Consider the following 25939-nt stretch of genomic DNA (forward strand, 5'->3'; position numbering starts at 1 on the left):
CCGAGCTATTCCCAATTGCCCACATTTGGCCCATATCCCCCTTGATGGATCTTACACATGTAACTGTCTCAATTGTTGTTGACAGTAGGTTTCTGCTGTTGTGTAAAATGCTTGCCTGTTGTTCTTAATGTGTTCCCGGGTCTGTAAATATATTTTCTGTTCTGTTAATATGTCCCCTGCTCTGCTAACGTGTTCACTGTTGTGTGAAAATACTCTCCTTGAAGATGTTTTCTGTTAGTTAACTTGTTGCATGATGTGTTAAGATGTTCCTTGTTCTTGTTTAAAACTCATATAAAAGTGATTTACTGCAGATTTGCGGCATTGAGCAGAAAACAGTAGCCAGTGTAAACACCTGTTTGTCTACTACACCGAGAACTCACAAATGCTTCGGAGTTGTAAAGTGGTTTCATTATCACTGTTAATAGTAAAGGATGGTTTTGGTCAATTGATCTCTGGGTTATCAGCACAGCACCCTTCCGCTGCACCACTCCCGACGGAATAACCAGCTCCTGATAACCCGGATATTTATAGGCCAGTGAGCTTGCCGTCTGTGGTAGGGAAGTTGTTGGAGAAGATTCTTAGAGATAGGATATATGCGCATTTCGAACTGAATAATCTCATTAGCGATAGACAGCATGGTTTTGTACGAGGGAGGTCATGCCTCACAAATTTGTTTGAGTTTTTTGAGGAGGTGACAAAAATCATTGACGAAGGAAGGGCCGTGGATGTAGTCTATATGGATTTTTGTAAAGCGTTTGACAAGGTCCCTCATGGCAGGCTGGTGCAAAAGGTTAAATCTCACGGGATAAAAGGTGAACTCGCTAGTTGGGTGGAGAACTGGCTTAGCCATAGAAGACAGAGGGTAGCGGTGGAGGTCTGTGACTAGTGGTGTTCCTTAGGGCTCTAGTACTGGGACCTCTGCTGTTTGTGATATGTATAAATGATTTGGAGGAAGATGTAGCTGGTGTGATGAGTAAGTTTGCGGACGACACGAAGATTGCTGGAGTTGCGGATAGTGATGGACATTGTCAGAGAATACAGCAGGATATAGATAGGCTGGAACATTGGGCGGAGAAATGGCAGATGGAATTTAATCCAGATAAATGCGAAGTGATGTGTTTCGGTAGATCTAATGTAAGGGGGAGCTATACGATAAATGGCAGAACCATCAGGAGTATAGACACACAGAGGGACCTGGGTGTACAAGTCCACAGATCCTTAAAGGTGGCAGCACAGGTGGAGAGGGTGGTGAGGAAGGCATATGGCATGCTTGCCTTTATTGGACAGGGCATAGAATATAAAATTTGGCACATGATGTTGCAGCTGTATAGAACGATGGTTAGGCCACATTTGGAATACTGCATCCAGTTCTGGTCGCCACACTACCGGAAGGACGTGGAGGCTTTGGAGAGAGTCCAGAGAAGGTTTACCAGGTTGTTGCCTGGTATGGAGGGTCTTAGCTATGAGGAGAAATTAGGTAAACTGGGGTTGTTCTCCCTGGATAGACGGAGGATGAGGGACGACCTAACAGAGGTGTATAAAATTATGAAGGGCATAGATAGAGTGAACGGCGACGTTCACGAGGGGTTCAAGGTGAGGTGGGGGGAGGTTCAACACGGATATCAGAAGGACGTATTTTACACAGAGGGTGGTGGGGGCCTGGAATGTACTGCCAAGCAAGGTGATTGAGGCGGACACCATGGGATCGTTTAAGATTTATACAGGTAACCACATGAACAGACTGGGAATAGAGGGATACACAAGAATGGTCTAGTGGGCACATGAGCGGCGCAGGCTTGGAGGGCCGATGGGCCTGTTCCTGTGCTGTATTGTTCTTTGTTCTGCTGCCTATCAATGTAGCCAGGCAGATATTCACTCCTGTATCGATTAACACCAGCACCAGTATCAGGAAGCTCAGCCACTGCATCACACCGAGAATACAATAGACAGAAAAAAACACACAAAAGCAGCCAGAGAGACTGTCTGGACACATGTAACGACAAACAAAGGTGCTGGGAAACCTGCAAGACACGGAGTTGGAGAATTGATCACTGATTTCTAAAGGAATTTTCTGATGCAATTACGATTGTAAATATATTTCCTGCTATGTAACTATGCTGTCTGTTACTCAAAGATGTTCACTGCTGTTGTGTCAAGTGTTTCCCTGTTTGTAAATATATTTCCTGCTGTAACTGTGCTCTATGTTGTTGAGAGGCGTTTTCTGCTGTTGTGTAAAATGTTTCCTTGATGCTGCAAATGTGTTTCCAGTTGTGTAAATATGATCCATCTTGAGTAAGTTTATTTTAATATTCTGTTAATCTATTCCCTGCTCTGTAAACGTGTTCCCTGCTGTGTCAAAATATTCTCTTTGCAGATGTTTTCTGTTCGGCAAAAATATAACTTCCTGGTCTCATGATGTTCCATATTGGGTTAAAATGTTGCATGTTGTGTTAAGCTGTTCCCTGTTCTTGTATAAATCTCTGGTCAAACTGCAACTGGATAATGATCATCCAATTTCGACTGTCTTTTTCCCTCTGTTAGTGAATGTGATTGGCAAATTCATATTGTATCCAACACATGTATGTGAGTGAAATTTGTTCTGCATTAGTCAATCTCCGGTTGTGGTTGCGAGTTTTAATTGTTTTATTCATTTACGAGAGGTGGGCATCACTGATTAGTCCAGCATTCATTGCCAATCCCTAATTGACCGAGACAAGGTGGTGGTTTGCTGCTTTCTTGAACTGCTGCAGTCCCTGAGGTGTGGGTACAGCCACAATGCTGTTAGCCTCACAGTGTTTCAGGATTTTGGCACTGCGACAGTGAAGGCGCTGCGATGTATTTCCAAGTCAGGATGGGGCGTGGCTTGGAGGGGGCTTCCAGTTGGTGGTGCTCCCATGTGTCTGCTGCCACTGTCCTTCGAGATGGTAGAGGTGGTGGGCTTGTAGGTGCTGTCAGAGGCGAGGAGATGAAGAAATACTGTTCCCATTGGCAGAGGCGAGAACGATGGTTTTTAATGTGCCGAATATTTAGGACCTGGAATGCATTGCCTGAGAGTGTGGCAGAGGCAGCTGACAACTCAGGGTTGTGAAAGGGGAATGGGATTAGCACCTGAAGAGAAAGGATCTGCAGGGTTATGAGACAATGACTGGAAAAGGAACGAGATGAGTTGTTCTTGTACAGAACAGCACACAGACAAAAAGGAAGAATGGCTTCTCTCTGTGTTGTACCTATTCTAAGATTCTATATGTATGAGTTTAGGACTCATTATGTACCGCTCTGTCATGCACCATATGAGTGTGATATTCATTATAAATCCATCTGTGTCTGAGACACTTTGCAAATCTGTACTCATTCTACCAGGAAGATACCTAACTGAAACTGGGCCTTTTGGTCTGATTAGTACGTGATTCCACATGAACCTCTACTCAAAATCTACAATGTAACATCATCTGCTTATCTCTGAAATTCATTCTCCACCGTCTGAGATTCAGATTTCCCTTCTAATCAGCTGCACAAATCGACTCAACTGCTCCAGACAGCAACAAGTTGCAAATTATACCGAATCCATGGGAAAGTTCATTCATATTGAATTCTCTATGGGATTTAAAGCTGACATCCAATCATTAATTCCTGTTTGATCTGTCTCTGCAACACCGATAGTTGATGTGAATTTCTTCCACTCTAATGCGGTTCTGTTTTGCGGCCAGTAGATGTCAGCACACTCTGATAGAGTGAAGTTCAGACATCAGACATGGACACAACAGACAAGAATTGTTCACATTATAGTGAACCTGGGACGAAGAAATTTAGAAATACTGAATGCCACATCATTTCGAAATCTACCAGTACGCCGCTTTCCTCTGTATTCATCACTTGAATCTCGTTATTTTAGCAAGACTAGGCATTTTAAGGGAAAATATTAGTGCCGGTTGGCTTTTTGTTTTGAACCATGTGGAATTTTGAATCACTGTTGTTTAGCATAGTTAGAATTTCATTATGCAACAGTTTAATTATTAGTACAAACCTATCAAAACATAGATTGCAGAAAACTTCACTTATTTCTGATTGGGGGTGGTATAGAGAGAGAAACTTGTTTTTTCTTGATTTATATCACTGACCTATATCTGGGTAAGAAGTTTAACAACACCAGGTTAAAGTCCAACAGGTTTATTTGGTAGCAAAAGCCACACAAGCTTTCGAGGCTCTGAGCCCCTTCTTCAGGTGAGTGGGAATTCTGTTCACAAACAGAACTTATAAGACACAGACTCAATTTACATGAATAATGGTTGGAATGCGAATACAGAAACTGATAGCCAGGTTCCGCACACACAAGGACGGCCTCAACCGGGATATTGGGTTTATGTCACACTATTTTACATAAATATTTCTGCTTTTTTCCTCCTGAGTCTTTATCATGCGATCCTAGAATCAGAATTTATGTCACACTATTTGTAACTCCCACAGTTGCGTGGACCTGCAGAGTTTCACTGGCTGTCTTGTCTGGAGACAATACACATCTTTTTAGCCTGTCTTGATGCTCTCTCCACTCCCATTGTTTTGTTTCTTAAAGACTGGATTAGTTGTAAGTATTCGCATTCCAACCATTATTCATGTAAATTGAGTCTGTGTCTTATAAGTTCTGTTTGTGAACAGAATTCCCACTCACCTGAAGAAGGGGCTCAGAGCCTCGAAAGCTTGTGTGGCTTTTGCTACCAAATAAACCTGTTGGACTTTAACCTGGTGTTGTTAAACTTCTTACTGTGTTTACCCCAGTCCAACGCCGGCATCTCCACACTATATCTGGGTGTGCAGGTTTCAATCTGCCAATGATGTAAAACCTGAAAATATTATGAACTTTAATGAGGAGGATATTGATAGTCGCCAAGAAGATAGAGACAGGCTGGTGGATGGACAGACACGCGACAGATCAAATAGAATTAATGTAAGGAAGTCTGGCGTAATCCATTTTGGTCAGAAGAATGAGGAGAGGTGATATAAAATAAAGGGTACACCTCTACTCCTTCTAATCCCTATTGCAACTTTACCATGCCAAGATTCCACAGTCTATTCCCCCATTAGAACCCATTACATACCCAGCCTGCAGTCTGCATTGCACATTCTACTTTGACAGTGATCAGTAAACTTTTAACACTCCCACTTTCCTATGCACTTTCACCCTGCCATGAATCCCTGTCAACGCAGTCAACATTCGACCTTGACTTTGTCCATTGCCCATGGTAGGCTTATCCTGCCCAGTCCCCATTGTGTTTCACCTTGCTCAGTTACGGTGCCCAGATTGCATAGTGTTCCAACTTTTCTATTCTCTGTTATTAATAAATGAATAAATGGATATATCCCTTGATTAAACACTGTCACGTTTCAATGTTTAGCCTTTGAGTTTCATGAAGTGCTGTGAATGTGATTCCCTCATTTATGCTTCTGTACAAATTTGGTCAAAGGAAAATTTTCCAAATACATCTTCAATTCTTCTCATTCACAAAGAACTGAGCGGGTGCTGGATACAGTTTCAATAGTTGCTTTAAACAATAGGCAAACTTACAAAACCTAGGGTGATATCAATGCCAGGAGTGGTTTTCAGGATGTGGCGACGAGAATAACAATGAACCTTAACTATTTTAATGGTTCAAAATCATAGAATCGACCATCAATTGTGGATGAAAGGAAACTTTAAACTGTGCAGCTGCGCTGTTCTTCAGGAACTTGTTTTACAGAAATCTCCATTAGCCAAAAGTGTGACCACAACTGCTCAGCATTTCGAGCATTTTCTGTTTGTGTTTCAGATTTCATGCATCCATGTTGAGTTCTATTGCGGGTGTTTAACTGGAACAGGGAACAGGTTCTGATCAGACCTGTGACACACAGACTAGAATGTGTCTGCCAACTATCAAACCTGCGAGATTCGACTCCACGTTGTACAGGAGAATGAGGAAGAGAGAGAGGGAGGATCATAGAACATAGAACAGTACAGCACAGAACAGGCCCTTCGGCCCACGATGTTGTGCCGATCATTTTGTGATGGACAAAGATGTGTCTTTCCACAGCTCTTTTAGCAGACATAAGATGTCCCAACATGACTTGTAATCAGTGCAGTTCCTCTTAAGTCGACTTTTTAACGGCAAGATGGCTGAACTTACCAATAATTTGTACATTGTCAAAAAATCGTAGTTTTTTTCTCTGTGTGGCTCTGTGGCGCAATGGATAGCGAGTTGGACTTCGAAATAGTGGCAAGTCAGCCAATCAAAGATTGTGGGTTTGAGTCCGACCAGAGTCAGATTTTGGATCAGGTTAGTCGCAAACTGATTACTGCTTCATTGATGTGTTTCAGAGAGGGGGAGCTGCAGCACTGACATTTCCTGCTCTGCCATCTCTCCATACTGTTTTTTTTACTCGGCTCCCAAGGAAACCACGGACTCAAGAATAAATCGCAAATCCCAGGGGTTTGACAAACATTCGCTGGTTGGGTTAAAAATAGTGATATCCTGTTCAATTAGACATTCCGCTTCCTTTGGAAAATAAGGGCAGCATAAAGAAAATTAAAGAACACACACACAAACGACAATTTATAAATGAATATAATCAATAAATAAATATTAGTGTCCTGTAACGTGGTGGTGTTATTCTGATGTGCCTGCTGCGATTGTCCTCCCAGGCTGTATAGTTCGTGGGTTTGGAACTTGCTCGCAAAGGAGCCTTGCTGAGTTTCTGCACTGCATCTGGAGATGGTGCACACTGCTGCCATTGTGTGTTGGCGGTGGAGGGAATGAATGTTTATGCATGGGAGGTGACCTCGACCCCTTTGTTTTTCTTCCCCCACTCTTTCCCCCAACTTCAACCCCCTTTCATTACCTTTTCTCCCCCTTTGCTTCCGCTTTCTCCTTTTTTCTAAACTTAACAGAAGGTGAAGTCGCATGGGATCAGAGCTGAGCTAGCAAGGTGGATACAAAACTGGCTCGGTCAAAGTAGACAGAGGGTAGTAGTGGAAGGGTGTGTTTCTGAATGGAGGGCTGTGACAAGTGATGTTCCTCAGGGATCAGTGCTGGGACCTTTGCTGTTTGTAATATATATAAATGATTTGGAGGAAAATGTAACTGGATTGATTAGTAAGTTTGCGGATGACACAAAGGTTGGTGGATTTGCAGACAGCGATGAGGACCATCAGAGGATACAGCAGGATATAGATCAGTTGGAGACTTGGGCGAAGAGATGACAGTTGGAGTTTAATCTGGACAAATGTGAGGTAATGCATTTTGGAAGGTCTAATGCAGATAGGAAATATACCGTAAATGGCAGAACCCTTAAGAGTATTGATAGGCAAAGGGATCTGGGTGTACAGGTACACAGGTCACTGAAAGTGGCAATGCAGGTGGAGAAGGTAGTCAAGAAGGCATACGGCATGCTTGCCTTCATCGGCCGGGGTATTGAGTTTAAAAATTGGCAAGTCATGTTGCAGCTTTATAGAACCTTAGTTAGGCCGCATTTGGAATACAGTGTTCAATTCTGGTCTCCACACTACCAGAAGGATGTGGAAGCTTTGGAGAGGGTACAGAAAAGATTTACCAGAGTGTTGCCTGGTATAGAGGGCATTAACTATGAGGAGAGGTTGGAGGAACTTGGTTTGGTCTCACTGGAGCGACGGAGATTGAGGGGAGACCTGATAGAAGTCGACAAGATTCTGAGAGGCATGGACAGAGTGGATAATCAGAAGCTTTTTCCCAGGGTGGAAGAGTCAACTACTAGGGGGCATAGGTTTAAGGTGCAAGGGGCAAGGTTTAAAGGAGATGTACGAGGTAGATTTTTTACACAGAGAGTAGTGGGTGCCTGGAACTCGTTGCCAGGGGAGGTAGTGGAAGCGGATACAGTAGTGACTTTTAAGGGGTGTCTTGACATGTAGGATGGGAATAGAGAGATATGGTCCCCGGAAGGGTAGGAGGTTTTAGTTAAGTCGGGCAGCGTGGTCGGTGCAGGCTTGAAGGGTCGAAGGGCCTGTTCCTGGGCTGTAATTTTCTTTGTTCTTTGTTCTTAACCTCTCTTCCACCTATTCCCCTCCCCCCACATCTTCATCTGTCACAGCTTACCCTCTGATTTCAGCTTTTCTGCTGTTTAGCCATTCACAACCTTTATTCTCGCTGTGGGCAGTCATTAGCAATCTTTTCCCCTGGTTTCTGTGGCTGACTTATCTTTCATTCTCACACCCTGCAGTATAAATATCTCCCACTTTCTATGCCTTTTAGCTTTGACAAAGGGTCATCTGGACTAGAAACGTCAGCTCTTTCCTTTCCTTACAGATGATGCCAGACCTCCTGAGATTATCCAGAATTTACTCTTTTGGTTTCACACTCACAGTTTTCTGCTCTAAAGTCTGATGTGCTTCTCCTGAGACACGATTTGATTTTTTTCAGAACTTAATTTATACGGGATATTTGTGTCCTTGGCCCGGGAAGCATTTATTGTTCAAAATCAATTATCTTTCAGAATTTGGAGGTGAATTTCATTCTTGAGCCACTGTAATCCACGTGCTGTATGAACACACACAGCGCTGTTACGGGAAGGAGTTCCAGGATCATGAGGCAGCCACAGAGACAGTGATATGTTTCCATGTCAGGATGGTGTGTGTCTCGGAGTGGAACTTGCAGGTGGTCGTTGTTTCTGTGCATCTGCTGTCCTTGTGCTTCCAGGTGAGAGATTTCTCGGGTTTGGATGGGGCCTCGCGCAGGAAACAAATATCACTGCCAGGAGTGGGATTTAAACCCACACCTCCAGAAGAAAACGCGATCTACACACCGTGCCTTAGACCACTCAGCCACCCTGACAAATTGCTAGCAGCGTAAACTCTCTGCATAAATCGATTTAAATTCCAGTTTATTTTCATGATATTTAAAACCCGTTGTGCTTTTCCATTTTGCAACCCCAGCCAGAGTCCTGTATCTGAATCCCAACCTTCCCCAAGCCGCTGAGGGGTGTGAGCAGCTTCTCATTGCTGCATTTCTCTGTTTGCTCAAATCAACAAAGACCCAATTCCCGCCCTACCTGTTCCTTACGCGAAATGTTGAGAGTGTCAGAATTGAACAAAACGAAGTATCTAATTGGAGAGTTACACTCTGGCGACAGGAATATCTCTGCACTGCTGCTTTCGGAGCTGCTGAATATTTCCAGCATTTCCTGTTTCTGATTTTGGGCCTTCATTACAGGAGTTCATTTACTGACAATCCAAAACCTGTCTCCAGGGTGCATCTCCACGCACAGCTTTACTGTGATCTTCACACAGACAAGTTCACTCTTCACTTTCCTGCACACATGCTTTAAAATGAGCTGTTTCACACTCAGCATCCTGCGGCGTTGACTTCAAATCTCAACTCACCCTCCACCCATCCACCAGAGTCTCAGGAGTATCATTGTTTTTTAACAGGAATTCACAAGGACAAGGAGATCACAGCATCTGTGAGGGAATATAAGGGGTTAATTCACACTCACAAACAGATCAATAATGAGAGAATATCACACACACACATCGCCATGACAGATGGTGAAATTTGACGTAAGAAAAAACATCTGCAATTACGTCCAATGGCCATGAATTGATTGTCATAAGAGAACACAACTGGTTCACTAATATCCTTTAAGGAATTATTTTTTCTCTTTTCTGAACCTTTTCTGACCCTCAGCTGCCCTCTGAGGTGACCTACCAACCCACTCCGTTCAAGGACAATTTGGGTTGGGCAATAATTGCGGGCCCAGCCAACGACACCCACATCCCAGGAATGAATAAACAAAATAAATCGGAGATAAAAATGAGGAGATACAGAAAGTCGATTGCAGTGCCAAAGATTGACAGATAAAGAATTAATTTGCAAACTATTTTACAGTTCTGGAAGCTGACAGTGAAAACAAATCACTTGTACACGTACAGTTCCTCTGGAAGAATCAGAAAGTTCCCAATCCTCATGCACAGGCTGAATACAGACAGCTGCACCAGAGAAAGGATTGCTTATGGCTATATCATGGCTTGGTATGTCTCCTGCTCTGTGCAAGACAGCAAAAAAAAAATACAAAGGATCGTGAATGTAGCCCAATCCATCGCGCAAACCAGCCTCCATCCATTGACTCTGTCGACACATCTCGCTGCCTTGGCAAATCAGACAGCTAACAGCAAGGAGCGACACTCCCCGGACATTCTCTCTTACACCGTCTTCCATTGGGAAAAAGATATAAAAGTCTGAGGACATGTACCAACCGACTCAAGAACAGCTTCTTCCCTGCTGCCAAGCAGACTTGATTGGACCTATCTCGTATTAGGTTGATCTTTCGCCACACCGTGGCTTTGATTGTAACACTTTATTCTGCACGCTGTCCTTTCTTTCTCTGTCTATGGTATGCTTTGTCTGCATAGCACGCAAGACGCATTACTTTTCACTGTATATTAATGCATGTGACAATAATAAGTCAAATCAAATATTATGACACTAGCCTTCATTAATCGAGGGATTGAGTTTAGGAGTCGGGAGATAATGCTGCAGCTTTATAGGACCCTGGTCAGACCCCACTTGGAGTACTGCGCGCAGTTCTGGTCACCTCATTACAGGAAAGATGTTGAAGCCATTGAAAGGGTGCAGAGGAGATTTACAAGGATGTTGCCTGGATTGGGGGGCATGCCTTATGAGGATAGGTTGAGGGAGCTTGGTCTCTTCTCCCTGGAGAGACGAAGGATGAGAGGTGACCTGATAGAGGTTTACAAGATGTTGAGAGGTCTGGATAGGGTAGACTCTCAGAGGCTATTTCCAAGGGCTGAAATGGTTGCTACGAGAGGACACAGGTTTAAGGTGCTGGGGGATAGGTACAGAGGAGATGTCAGGGGTAGGTTTTTCACTCAGAGGGTGGTGGGTGAGTGGAATCGGCTGACGTCGGTGGTGGTGGAGGCAAACTCGTTGGGGTCTTTTAAGAGACTCCTGGATGAGTACATGGGATTTAATGGGATTGAGGGCTATAGATAGGCCTAGAGGTAGGGATATGATCAGCGCAACTTGTGGGCCGAAGGGCCTGTTTGTGCTGTGGCTTTCTATGTTCTATGTTCTATAAAGGTAAAGGCGCCGCAGTTACAAATGACCCTCAAAGTGGATAGATTTTTAGTGGTGATTTAACATAAGGATTACCACACCTCAGGCGACGGGCAAGGTTGAGAATATCTAATGTGCTATCTAATAGCACATCTGCATTACCTTTGCAGTAAATTTGCATCGACTCCTTGATTTTGTTTTTAAATCCGAGGATAGCGTACGGCTCTTACAACCTGGCCTGCCACCTTCAATGATTTATACACGTGTCCACCCATTTCCCACTGTTCCTGCTGCCCCCTTTTGGAATTCCAAGCATTATTTTATATTGACTCTTTGCGTTCTTCCGAACAACATGAATCACTTCATTCTTCATCGAGCTCATGTCCTCCCGTTCCACCAACCTGTCTGTATCCTTTCAGAGTTCGACTGGAATTTCAGTAGCTCTTTTCACAACCACAGGACGTCCCAAAACATTTCACTGACAATAAATGATTTTTGAAATGTAATCACTGTCCAATTGCTGAACTTTTCAACTGTCTGTTCCAAAAAGTCAGAAATTCCCATGTAAGAATGGGGAAAAATTGCTCCAGGTGTGGGTCTGTGGCGCAATGGTTAGCGTGTTGAACTTCGAGTCATTGTCTGGGGAGACAGTCAAAGGTCAAGTTTGAAGAAATAAGCTGGTAATAAAGAAGCTTCCGTTATAGCTGCGGTAGCCAAGTGGTTAAGGCATCGGGCTTGAAATCCAAAAAGGGTGCTCCCGTGCAGGTTCGAGACTTCCTCGCAGTGTGTGTGATTGAAGGTTTTTGTTGTCTTTAATCACCTCCCGAAGGCTGATCACTGACTGAAAGTTCCTATTAGAAATTGACTGAACTGATGGAAAAAACAATACTTGCGTCATTTTTATCTTTTGGGAGCCTTTCGTGGCTCTGGGAGGGGAAGGGGTGAGGGCAGAGGTGCAGGGACTCAGTTGAGCGCCCAGTCAAACACTGAGGGTGGAGGTGGAGGCACCCTACTTTCAGGAAATTGGAATACATGTCAGGAGCGCCCTTTTGAAAAGAGGCATCAAGGAAAGATTTATGAGGGAGACAACGTTAAGTAGTCTCACAACACCAGGTTAAAGTCCAACAGGTTTATTTGGCAGCACGATCTTTCAGAGCACTGCCCCTTCATCAGGTGACTCACGTCAAGGGGCAACGTACTACCAAATAAACCTGTTGGACTTTAACCTGGTGTTGTGAGACGACTGACTGTGCCTACCCCAGTCCAACGCCGGCAATTCCACATCGTAGGCAACGTTGGCCGAGTCGCATGAGTATGTACCATGGACCAGGTGGTGGTGCTCTCACTTGTGATGGTGGTATCCAAGTCGATGATCCAGCACGTCTTGCAGAGGTTGCCGTGGCAGGGTCGCTGTTCTCCTGAAATTATTGATGAACGTCCTGGCTTCTTCGCCTTGCTCGCTGCCTAAGGTTGAATCCTCCGGTTAAATCACCACCAGTCAGCTCTCCCCTTTGATGGCCCCTGGATCCTTCTTGGACTGTGGGCCTTGTTTTAATTTTAAAGACTGTGCAGAAACATAAGCTGCACATGTAAACAGGAAGCATACCTAAAATGTCATTTTATCACAGTTTGATATTTATCCTTTCGGAACATTTGCCAACAATCAACTTTACCCAGATAAAAATTCAAGGACCTACTGTAGGAAGGCTGCATGAGCCTGACGTGATTTGAGCACACAGCCTTCTGGTCTGCAGTCAGACGCGCTACCGTTGCGCCACAAGCCCACACGACCAAAGGCATTTCACATCTGGGTTATTTTCTGTGAATTGAAATGCAAACATGGACCTGAAAGGACAGTGTCCCTCTTTACTTTCTGTGGATTTACATCGAATGGAAGAGTAACAGCGAACCAAGATTGACCAGGGAGCAGAAACACAACATTATCCTGTGGGAGAAATTTATTTTTTGTTATGGGTGCTAAAAAACACAACAAGTGGCTTGGTGACTCGGTGGTGAAGTGGTGAAGGCTGCTGACACATTGTACTCTGCCCGCGTGTGTTTGAATCGCCCTCTCGTCGGGGCTATGTTTGCTCTGTGTCCATATTGGCCACTTATTAAGGGCGAACTGATGATTAACGCCTTCTGCAAGCTGATTTACTTCCCCTTCGTCCAATTCCACCACCCCTTCCTACCCTCAAATCTCTGCTGACTCTCTTCCTCTCAGCTCTGACGAAGGGTCATCCAGAGTCGAAACGTTGGCTCTACTCTCTCTTCAGATGCTGTCAGAACTGCTGAGATTTTCCAGCATCTTTCTGCATGTTGAATGAGTTAGAGCTAATTGTTCTTTCAGAGGTGTTGGGTTAATGCTTTCAGAGACACTGTCATCGTTTCTTGAAAGATCAGTGGCGCTTGTTTTTTGTTTATTCAGTAATTTTGTGAATCTATTTGGAACGGGTGCAGTTGGTCAGTATCTGCCTCTTGCTTGACCAGCTCCGCGGGCAGCAGCAGCTCCATTCCTGTCCAGATGTGCGGAGAACAAACGGCAAATCTAAATTATTGTTCATTGCTGCCATCTCCTGGTTGAACGCGAGTTGTGCAACAAGGTGATAGCAACACCAGAACATTTTTGGGTTGGAGTGAAATAACATCAACGTGGTGTTTACCGATTAAAATGATGGTAAAACATGATATTAATCAAATTCCATGTCCCAGGGATCTGCTTTCTGACTGGGCGGCCCAGCTCATCCCGATCTATGGGAAAATGTAAAACTCCCAGACCTGGAATGTCAGATTCTCTAATCTCTGATTTCGACACCACTTCATTGCTTGTGTATTCGTTCTGTAAATACAGAAAGGGTGGCAGAGCCAGGTGAGCGATGGTGGTGCAGTGGTGCCTGTGCGAGCATTTGACCAAGGGTCAGCTCCTGGCCATCACAGCGGTGATTTATTTAATTAGCTGTCGCAGGTCAGAACAGAAGGTCAGGTCAGAAAGAAAATAAAATTCACTAAATGTTCTCATTATCAATGAGTTGCTAATGGAAAATCATGCTTCAATTTGCTTTCAGTGGAAACTTTGTTGAAATGAAAGAACAGGCCTCAAAACTAATCAATGATTTCACAGTCAGAAACAACAGTATAAACTGGGTGAATATGTCGAGAAAAAAGAGACAAGCCAAGTTCAGTTTACAAACTGTGCTCTGGGCAGACAGATAATGTGGAGATGCCGGCGTTGGACTGTGCATACCTTTCATACCGGATGCAATCAGCAACTAAGGTAGTTCGCAATTAGAACTAACGAAAATAACGGTTGCTTAAACAGAGCGATGGTGGCATAGTGGTGAGCATAGCTGCTTTCCAAGCAGTTGACCCCGGGTTCGATCCCCAACCATGGTATCAAGTAATTGTTTAGAATGTTATCCACGGGCTCTTCCGTTTCATAACGTAATAAGTTATTTTTTTTTGGACGGAAAATTCGCCTTCAATTTCCGAGTATTGAAACAAATATTGAAATAGAAGAAAAGTCTCTGAACTAATAAATAAGTTTTCAGCCAAAGATAAGGATCCCAAATGAAAGGAGACGAACAAATTTCAGCTCCCACATTGTGCTCTGCATAATCCAGGTGCCCGATGAAGTTAATATGATCGTTACTGAGGTGGTTACATCATTTTGCCGAATCAGCGGTTGCGATGGCTGAGTGGTTAATGCGCTCAACTCGCAAAATGAAGTGGCTTCCCTGCTGCACGTTCGGACCCTTTCATTCGACTTGTTTTATTTTCCGGGGCTGCCAACGAGAATGAGTCGTAATTTTCAGTGGTCTTTATTTCTAAAGAACTGGATCAGTGATTTGGGCCGGTTGTAGGAAGGTGGAACTGGGAAAGGGCAATGAGTATCCTCGGGCTGGCATCGACAAGGTGGGCCGAATGGATTCTGCCTTGTAACTTCCATTAGAAAAATCATGATGTGAGAAGAAAATAGCAGCATCAAGACACAAGGACTAAACAAGTTCTCATGTCAGAGGAAGATTCTTATGTAACTCGTTGCCGGGGGACGGAGTGAAAGCGGATACGGTAGTGACTTTTAAGGGGCGTCTTGACAAGTACATGTGTAAGGGACTGAGGAAAATTTGTGGGGAAGACAGTTACCAGTGTTCTTTATCCCTGGTGGGCTTCAGTGTCCTGTTTGCCGGGTGGGTGCTGTGAACAGGATGCTGTTGGTTGAGTGATGTGGGCTGGGCCAATGGGATTGCACTGGGGGCGGGAAAAAAAGGCGCCAGGAAGTGAAGAGGCAGAGAGCAGGAGAGGAAGAGTGCAGAGAGAGAGGCAGAGCTGGAGAGGCAGAGAGCTGGAGAGAGAGAGCTTTTTCCAGGCAGGGAGAATTCGGTTTGGAGTGAGAGGCAGCCAGGCGTTCCCCTGCCTGTTCTTTTCATTACTGCCGAGGAGGACAGCCTTCAGCGCACTCGACCTACTTTGCTACACGGATAGCTCGCGGCACCTCTGCCTCCTGCGGCATCATCTTCCACACGTGTGTCTCTCCTGGACTGTGTGTGGGTGTCGTGAGTAACTGGTGGGGACTATACAGTCCAACTGGATCAGTATCTACGAATGTGTTACGGAGGATGAGTTTCCCCATATGTGCACCAACGGTTGAAGATCAGAGCTCACTGTTTTATGTCTGTTAATGATATGTGTTATTAAATTTATTTTTGATATTCCGACTTACAGTACTGACATTTATGGGTAAACAGGGAATTAGCCAAATCAACATCAACCGCTAGGAATTCGGGATCCTGTTGATTGAATATTTAAATAGTAGCCCCCATATAGTGGTCAGCAGGGGGTTACATTTTTGGAGGCACCGCTGAGATCATTTCTGTTTACCCATAAGGTCATATATAATTTTTTTCTGTCAGTCAGTAACAGTTAACCCAGTAATTACAACAGGAAAAGCTTTACAGTGTTAGTAGCTCACTTAAGACAATGGATTTTTCTCAGGCTGCTGACTGGAGCCGCCAAACGAATATCAGTGTTTCTCGTGGCATTTTACTGAGCAATGTGCCAATAGATACTAGTGAGGAGACCATTGCTGGGGTCTTAAACACAGTGAAAGTCTTTGGTCGCACCAAGATTTGTGGTCGCCGTGGGGATTCTACTGGCACACAGTTGTTCATACTAGTGGAGACGAGCATTGATTTAACCCCTGACACTGTACCTCCAGATGTCGGTATTGAAGGAGAAGCTGGGCCATGGGCTGTGCATACGCTAGAAAGCCTTGTCACACAGGATGCTGTTCCTGAAGAGGACGCTTTCCATACAAAGCTGTTGTTACTACTACAACAGGAAGGCAAGTCAATGGAGGATTTTCAGGCCATAGTATCAGAAAATCAAGCTCCCAAAGTGGATGTGAACATGGATTTAGTGACTGCTATTGGCAAACTGGTGGACAAGTGCAACCAAGTGTCTACCGATGGGCCTAGCTACAGAAAGCTGGGACTGTTTTCAGGACTGAAAGCTGTACCCCCAGGTGAGGAAGAGTACGATGCCTGGATGGAGCAGGCTACCCAGATGATCAATGAGTGGCAATGCACTGACGCCGCCATGAGACAGCGTATAGTGGAGAGTTTAAAAGGGCCTGCTGCTGACATCGTTCAATTTTTGAAAGTTAGCACTCCCACTGCTACGGCCACCAATTATTTATCTGCTCTGGACACAGCTTATGGCACCACAGAGAGTGGAGCCGACATCTTGGCCAAGTTCAGACACACATACCAGGATGAAGGAGAAAACCTCTCTGCTTTTCTATATCGCCTTGACAAACTTCTCCATCGTGCTCTTCTTAAGGGAGGAATTACGGCTGCAGACATGAATCGAGCTCGGATGGAACAGCTAGTCAAGGGTGCACTCACTCGAGACATGGTTGCTCTGCGTGTAAGGATGAGCCACACCCTGGACAAACCCCCTTCCTTCTTCCAGCTGATGCGGGAGGTAAGAGAGGAAGAAAATTGGATTAGCGCCAGAGAAGAGGTGAAAGCTACTGCCACCGCAGCCATCGCCAGTGTACCACAGTCCTCAGCTACGTCTGAGTTGAACAGCCTACGAAATGAGGTAAGGGAACTGACTTCTCAGGTGGCCAGACTGTTGAGCGCCGTTCCAGTTACCCCCACATCTGAAAGTACGACAGCAAGGACTGGGTCCGTACAGCAGGCGCCAGAAGCTGCTGTTCGGGACGCGTCGCCCCAGTGAAAATGTCCAAACCACTGCCAGCAGGAATCTTTTGCTACAGGTGTGGGCAAGATGGGCATACAAGGAGAGAGTGCAAAGAACTCGAGGATCTGAGGAAAGTGAATCAGAAGCTGATCAAAGCAAGCAGACAGCAGGGAAACTTCAGGAGCCATGTGAAGGAACGGTGCTTGGTTCCGTGTGAAATACGTTCCACCCACTGTCCACCCCCAGCGAAGCAAGGCTCAAAACAGTTACCTGCAGGATTAGTGGGGCCCATCTCTGGTGTACCTGTGCAAATAGAAGGAGTTTATGCAAGAGCTTTGCTTGACAGTGGCTCCCAAGTAACCATTTTGTATCGCAACTTCTACGACACCTACCTGAAACACTTACCTCTCCAGCCACTTGAAGACCTGGAAATATGGGGTTAAGCTCTCACCAATACCCATATGATGGCTACCTGTCCATACAATTCGAGTTCACTGCCGCTGTAACTGGAGTGCCGCAGACAGTTGACACTTTGGCCTTAGTATGTCCTGACCCTGTGAAAGATGACAACATTGCCGTGCTGGTGGGGACAAATACCCGGCTGGTGAGAGAGTTGGTGGAGTCCTGTAAAGAACAGGCAGGAGAACGCTTCTTGGGTACTTTGACCATACACCCCGTCCACCGAGAAGCTTATGAGACACTCACCCAGTCTGAAACAACAGAAGAGGTAGACAAGCATGGTACTGTGTGGTTTACCCAGCACAAGCCAATCACCTTGCAACCAGGACAAGTGTTTAAAGTCACTGGCCTCCCAAAGTTTCCTGGTGATTTCACAGACCAGCTAGCACTGATAGATCAGCCTATTGACACTTTTTCCCCTGAAGAGTTGTGGGTGAGGCCTGAGGTTCATCCTGCATCAGTTGTTTCCAGCAGACGCATTACTGTGACTGTGAAGAACCTGTCATCCAGAGAAATCTCCTTGAAACGTGGGACTCCAGTAGCCCATATTTTTCCAGTAGCCCCTGTTTCTCTGCCGAGGGCACAATGTGTGGATAAAGCTGCAATCGAACTGACCCCTTCCTCTTTTGATTTTGGAGCCTCTCCTATGCCAGAGGAGGCAAGGAGGCGTCTCTGTGAGAGAATGATGGAGAGGAAAGAGGTTTTCTCTCAGCACGAGTGGGATGTAGGTTGTTCTAAAAGCACCAGACATGAAATAAGACTGAAGGATGCAAGGCCCTTCCGAGAGAGGTCACGTCGCTTGTCGCCTGCTGACTTTGAGGATGTGCGTCAGCACCTACAGGAACTACAAAGCCATGGCATCATCTCTGAATCGCGTAGTCCCTACGCATCGCCAATAGTAGTCGTACGCAAGAAGTCAGGGAAGGTACGAATGTGCGTGGACTACCGAACCCTTAACCTTCGAACAATACCGGACCAGTACACTGTCCCAAGGATAGAAGACGCTCTTCACTGCTTGTCTGGGAGTAAATGGTTCACAGTCCTCGACCTGAGGAGCGGGTACTATCAAATACCCATGAGTGAGGCTGACAAGGAGAAGACCGCTTTTATCTGCCCGTTGGGTTTTTATCAGTTCGAACGCATGCCTCAGGGAATTTCCGGAGCACCGGCCACTTTTCAGAGAGTCATGGAACATACTGTCGGCGACATGAACTTTCTGGAGGTGTTGGTGTACCTGGATGATCTCATTGTGTTTGGACGAACCCTCGAAGAACACGAGGAGCGGTTGCTCAAAGTGCTTGACTGGCTCCAAGAAGAAGGTCTGAAGCTGTCGCTTGACAAGTGCCAGTTTGGCAGGACTTCTGTCACCTACGTTGGACATGTAGTGTCACAGGACGGAATAGCGACGGACCCATCCAAGGTAGAGGCTGTTGTCTCCTGGCCAAGACCCCAAACGGTGACAGAGCTCAGATCCTTCCTTGGATTTTGTGGCTACTATCGCCGCTTTGTCAAGGACTTCTCCAAACTCTGCCGTCCCCTCAACGGACTCCTTCAAGGATATCCTCCCCGTCCCCGCTCCAAGGGGAGTCAGACGGCAAACTCACCTGACAAGACTTACTTCCAGCCTTCTGAACCCTGTGGCTCTCGGTGGAGTGAGCAATGCGAACATGCTTTCCAAGGACTCAAGACCCGGCTCACCAAAGCCCCTGTATTGGTGTTCGCAGATCCACAGAAGCCTTACATTCTGCACGTGGATGCGAGCCTGGACGGACTAGGTGGTGTCTTATACCAAGAGCATGATGATGGTCTACGCCCAGTTGCATTCATCAGCAGAAGTCTCTCGCCATCTGAGAAAAACTATCCAGCACACAAACTGGAGTTTTTAGCTCTCAAGTGGGCTATTGTGGATAAGCTACATGACTATCTTTACGGAGCTACTGTACAAGTCAGAACGGACAACAATCCCCTGACCTATGTCACAACGTCAGCTAAACTGGATGCCACTGGTCATCGTTGGCTCTCAGCACTGTCCACCTACAACTTTAGCCTTAAGTATAGACCAGGCCGGCATAACCTTGACGCAGACTCGTTGTCTCGACGTCCACATGACAGCATGACACCAGATGATGAATGGCAAGAAATCCCAGTTCCAGGAGTGCGGGCTCTCTGTCAGACTGTGTCGAGTAGCACACGAGCAGGACACTCCTATCCATGTGTGATCGAACAAATAGGGGCTCATGTGTCTGCAGTTCCCAAAGCTTTCTGTCATACTGCTGCAATAGTAGCTGATCAGCTGCCCACTTTCAGTCCAGCAGAGCTTCAAGCTGCTCAAAAAAGCGACCCGTGTATAGGAGAAATATGGCTAGCTGTCAATCAGAAGGCACCAGCAAGTCAAATACAGACAAACCATCCTGATCTTACACTTCTGAAACGAGAGTGGGGGAAGTGGTCAATCGAGCAGGGACTGCTTTACAGGACAGTCAAACAGTCTGACCTACGCTTACGGCGACAGCTTGTGCTCCCCAAGCAGTTCCACCATATGATTCTGAAGTCACTGCATGACAACAATGGACATCTGGGATTTGACAAGACCTATGCACTCGTCTGTGACAGATTCTTCTGGCCCTGCATGAAGCTAGACGTAGAGACATACTGCAAGACCTGTGAACGCTGCATTAAGAGAAAGACTCTGCCATAGAGAGCAGCACCACTTTCCCACATCCAAAGTTCAGGCCCTATGGATCATGTATGTATTGACTTTCTCTCCATAGAACCTGATTCCCGCAATGTGTGCAATGTGTTGGTAGTCACTGACCACTTCACTCGTTATGCACAAGCATTCCCAACCAAGGATCAGAGAGCCATAACGGTTGCCAGAACTCTATGGGAGAAATACTTCATTCACTACGGCCTACCAACTCGCATACATTCAGACCAGGGTCGGGATTTTGAAAGCCAGTTGGTGAGAGAGATGTTGACCATGTTGGGTGTGAGGAAATCAAGAACTTCACCATACCACCCACAAGGTGACCCTCAACCAGAGAGGTTCAATAGAACCCTGTTGAACATGCTGGGAACTCTTGAGCCCAGTCAAAAGTCCAAATGGAGTCAGCACATTGCACATCTGGTCCACGCGTACAACTGTACCCCAAATGAAGCTACCGGGTATTCGCCCTACTTTTTAATGTTCGGGAGGGAAGCCAGACTTCCTGTGGACATTTGCTTTGGCGTGTCAGCAGATGGGACCTCAACAACTTCCCACTTGCAGTATGTGTCTAAGATGAAGAAAGAGCTGCAAGCAGCCTATCAGTTGGCCCAAGCCACTTCCGCTAAAATGAACCAAAGTAACAAGGAGAGGTATGACCAGAGAGTGCGCTACCATTGCTTGAAACCTGGGGATAGAGTCCTCATTCGAAACCTTGGCCTGAAAGGGAAACAGAAGCTTGCTGATCGGTGGAGTGCAAATCCTTATGTGGTTGAGAGTCAAATGTCTGATCTTCCTGTTTATCGTCTAAAGCCTGCAGATGGTTCGGGACCCATTAAGGTCATGCACCGAAATCATATTTTGCCCCTGGGACAAGAGGTCCAATTGAGCACTGAGGTTGACTCAAAGCCTACTCCCTCTCCAAGAGCCCTCAGGCGCAGAAAAGCAAAAGAAAGGAATCAAACTCCTGAGGTTCACAAAGATGACTCCGCAGCTGATCTGCCCCTGGGAGATCAAAACTCTTCAGACTCAGAGTCAGAGTATGGACATTACCCAGAGGACTTGATCATTGACAATCCGGAGGGAATCTGTGAACAACCGGAACAGGATGTCATGCCTACAGAGTCCAATCCCCCCACAAATGCTACAGAAGTGCCAGAAGTCGCAGCGAGCTCAGAATCTTCAGAAGGGCTACCTGTTGTGATAGAAGAGGTAGTAACTGAGCAAAGGGAAGTAGAATCAGACAGTTCTGTTGAGGGCACTTACACTACAGACACATCTAACATAGCCAATCCAGAACCAGAGATAAGGAGATCACAGAGAGAGAGAAAGCCAGCAGACCGTTTCCATTATACAAAGCTGGGAGAGCCGTGTGCAAAGTCTGTAGTAGTAGGACATACAAGTGTTCACTCAGCTACGCCACCCACTATGCATTTTCCTGAACACTGCAATAGTTGTCATACATGGTGGTGTAACTCCTTTGCTCAGTGCTCGTCATGTATAAATAAGGTACCACTCTTTTCACCCACTATTATACCAGTCATCACACTATAAGGTACATGGTGTAATTGGTTAACTGGGTCCTATGTCATGTACTTCAGCATGAGGGCATGCTGTATTTTTGGTGAGGGGAGAATGTAAGGGACTGAGGAAAATTTGTGGGGAAGACAGTTACCAGTGTTCTTTATCCCTGGTGGGCTTCAGTGTCCTGTTTGCCGGGTGGGTGCTGTGAACAGGATGCTGTTGGTTGAGTGATGTGGGCTGGGCCAATGGGATTGCACTGGGGGCGGGAAAAAAAAGGCGCCAGGAAGTGAAGAGGCAGAGAGCAGGAGAGGAAGAGTGCAGAGAGAGAGGCAGAGCTGGAGAGGCAGAGAGCTGGAGAGAGAGAGCTTTTTCCAGGCAGGGAGAATTCGGTTTGGAGTGAGAGGCAGCCAGGCGTTCCCCTGCCTGTTCTTTTCATTACTGCCGAGGAGGACAGCCTTCAGCGCACTCGACCTACTTTGCTACACGGATAGCTCGCGGCACCTCTGCCTCCTGCGGCATCATCTTCCACACGTGTGTCTCTCCTGGACTGTGTGTGGGTGTCGTGAGTAACTGGTGGGGACTATACAGTCCAACTGGATCAGTATCTACGAATGTGTTACGGAGGATGAGTTTCCCCATATGTGCACCAACGGTTGAAGATCAGAGCTCACTGTTTTATGTCTGTTAATGATATGTGTTATTACATTTATTTTTGATATTCCGACTTGCAGTACTGACATTTATGGGTAAACAGGGAATTAGCCAAATCAACATCAACCGCTAGGAATTCGGGATCCTGTTGATTGAATATTTAAATAGTAGCCCCCATATAGTGGTCAGCAGGGGGTTACACATGAATGAGATGGGAATAGAGGGATATGGTCCGCGGAAGGGTAGGGGTTTTTTGTTAAGTCGAGCAGCATGGTCGGTGCAGGCTTGGAGAGTGGAAGGGCCTGTTCCTGTGCTGTAATGTTCTTTGTTCTTTATAATGACACACCGAACATAAGAAATACATTGAATCAAAATGCATTGAATGAATAAGAACTTCAAGATGCTGCTTAGATGATATAACATCATGTTCATTCAAACACATTGGTTAAATCCTGGTTATAGCTGTTTTGGGAATGGAAGGAGCAGGTGGAATATAGGGAGGGATAATCATGTTGGAACGTTAAAGAGGATTCTTGAGAAACATAAGACATCAGTGGAATTTCCATGTTGGAATTAATTTCAAAATGTCTATGCATTAAGTGGTCACTTTGCACAGGAATCCAAACACGAGCGATAAAGTGGTGGAATATATTCAGAGATTAGAGAATTTTGCAGCCAAATTGATGTTGCTTTAAAAGACGTCGAATAATTTCTGACAGATTGAACCGAGCTGAGCAGCTCATTCAGAAAACGGTCGTTGTCTTGTTCACGTACAGGATATATTTCTGGTACAATATGTCCCAAACTGACAAGATGATATCTGAGAGTGTGTGGAAAATGTGTGTCAAGAGTCAGGACTGGATCCGAAATGAAACCAGTGGTGGCGGCTCACAGCAACTTAAAGGCAGAGAGCGGGCGGAGCAGAGAGAAGCTGCTGTCGGCACCCGGTTTCTCCAGCCTCTCTGTATTTCTCTCTCCTCACAAACTCTCCCATTCCAATTCAAATTGAATGGGATCCGTGATTTCATAAATGGAGGTACTAAGTATTAGAACTGGGAAGTTTAATCTTTATAAAGCTCCGATTAACTGCGATTGCATGAGGATTGCATCCAGACCTGGTAACCGTACTTGAGAAAGTGTATGAGAGTCCTTCGGAGGGTGAAAAGGAGATTTACTGGTTTGGATCCAGCGATGACGAATATTAGCTACAAGGTGTGGTTGGATAATTCGGATTTTATCTCTTTGCAGCAAACGGGATTGAGTGTGCTATCTTACAAGGTTACCTCTCCCTGGGAGCAGTGCAATATTACAAGATTACGTGTCCCTGGAGGCAGTGCTGAATTGCAGGGTTATATGTCCCAGGAAGCAATTACAAGGTTACATATCTCTGATAGCAGTACGATATCACAAGATTGTGTCTGGGAGCAGTGCTATATCACAAGGTTATGTGTCTGGAAGCAGTGCTGTATTACAAGGTTACGTGCGCCTGGAAGCAGTGCTATATTACAAGGTTATGTGTCTCTGGAAGCAGTGCTATATTACAAGGTTATGTGTCTCTGGAAGCTGTGCTATATTACAAGGTTATGTGTCTCTGGAAGCTGTGCTATATTACAAGGTTATGTGTCTCTGGAAGCAGTGCTATATTACAAGGTTATGTGTCTCTGGAAGCTGTGCTATATTACAAGGTTATGTGTCTCTGGAAGCAGTGCTATATTACAAGGTTATGTGTCTCTGGAAGCAGTGCTATATTACAAGGTTATGTGTCTCTGGAAGCTGTGCTATATTACAAGGTTACGTGTCTCTGGAAGCAGTGCTATATTATAAGCTAATGTGTGTCTGGAAGCAGTGCTATATTATAAGCTAATGTGTGTCTGGAAGCAGTGCTATATTATAAGCTAATGTGTGTCTGGAAGCAGTGCTATATTATAAGCTAATGTGTGTCTGGAAGCAGTGCTATATTATAAGCTAATGTGTGTCTGGAAGCAGTGCTATACTACAAGGTTATGTGTCTGGAAGCAGTGCTATATTATAAGCTAATGTGTGTCTGGAAGCAGTGCTATATTACAAGATTATGTGTCTGGAAGCAGTGCTATCTTACAAGGTTATGTGTCTGGAAGCAGTGCTATATTACAAGGTTATGTGTCTGGAAGCTGTGCTATATTACAAGGTTATGTGTCTGGAAGCTGTGCTATATTACAAGATTATGTGTCTGGAAGCTGTGCTATATTACAAGGTTATGTGTCTGGAAGCTGTGCTATATTACAAGGTTATGTGTCTGGAAGCTGTGCTATATTACAAGATTATGTGTCTGGAAGCAGTGCTATATTACAAGATTACGTGTGCTTGGAAGCAGTGCTATATTACAAGGTTATGTGTCTGGAAGCAGTGCTCTATTACAAGATTATGTGTCTGGAAGCAGTGCTATATTACAAGATTACGTGTGCTTGGAAGCAGTGCTATATTACAAGGTTATGTGTCTGGAAGCAGTGCTATATTACAAGGTTACATGTGTCTGGAAGCAGTGTTATATCACAAGGTTACATGTGTCTGCAAGCAGTGCTGTATTACAAGGTTACGTGTGTCTGGAAGCAGTGCTAAATTACAAGGTTACGTGTGTCTGGAAGCAGTGCTATATTACAAGGATATGTGTCTCTGGAAGCAGTGAAAGCTGAGGCTGGATAGACTGGGACTTTTTTCCCAGTAAGAAGTCTCACAACACCAGGTTAGAGTCCAACAGGTTTATTGGTAGCACAAGCCACTAGCTTTCGGAGCGCTGCCCCTTCATCAGGTGAGTGGGATTTCAGTTCACAAACAGGGCATATAAAGACACAAACTCAATTTACAAAATAATGGTTGGAATGCGAGTCTTTACAGGTAATCCAGTTTCAAAGGTACAGACAATGTGAGTGGACAGAGGGTGAAGCACAGGTCTACACATCATGACTTTTTTTTCTCTGCAGTGTAGAAGGCATAACGTTGATCTTATAGAGGTTGGTTAAATAATGAGGGGCATAGATCAGCTCGATAGTCAACGGTAGGGGAGTCTAAAACTAGAGGACAGAGGTTTAAGGTGCGAGGAGAGAGATACAAGCGGGTCCATAGGGGCAATCTTTTTACACATAGAGTGGTGAATGTCTGGAACAACCTGCCAGAGGTATAGTACAGATAGGCACAATGTTGTCTTGGATTTAGGATTTAGACATTTACGTGAGTCAGATGCGTGTCGGGGGATATAGGCAAATCGCGGGCAATTGGGACCAGCTTAGTGGTTAAAAATGGGCGGCATGGACAAGTTGGGCCGAAGGGCCTGTTTCCATGCTGTAAA

At 45.3% G+C, this 25939-nt stretch overlaps 1 protein-coding gene across 1 annotated transcript in view; it reads right to left on the minus strand.

The window, feature by feature from the left end:
- Positions 1-25939, minus strand: part of prim1 (DNA primase subunit 1) — a 728932-nt gene that overhangs the window by 424692 nt on the left and 278301 nt on the right. The window lies entirely within an intron of this gene.

Source organism: Mustelus asterias, chromosome X, assembly GCF_964213995.1.
Source record: "Mustelus asterias chromosome X, sMusAst1.hap1.1, whole genome shotgun sequence".
In the NCBI taxonomy this organism is placed as follows: domain Eukaryota; kingdom Metazoa; phylum Chordata; class Chondrichthyes; order Carcharhiniformes; family Triakidae; genus Mustelus; species Mustelus asterias.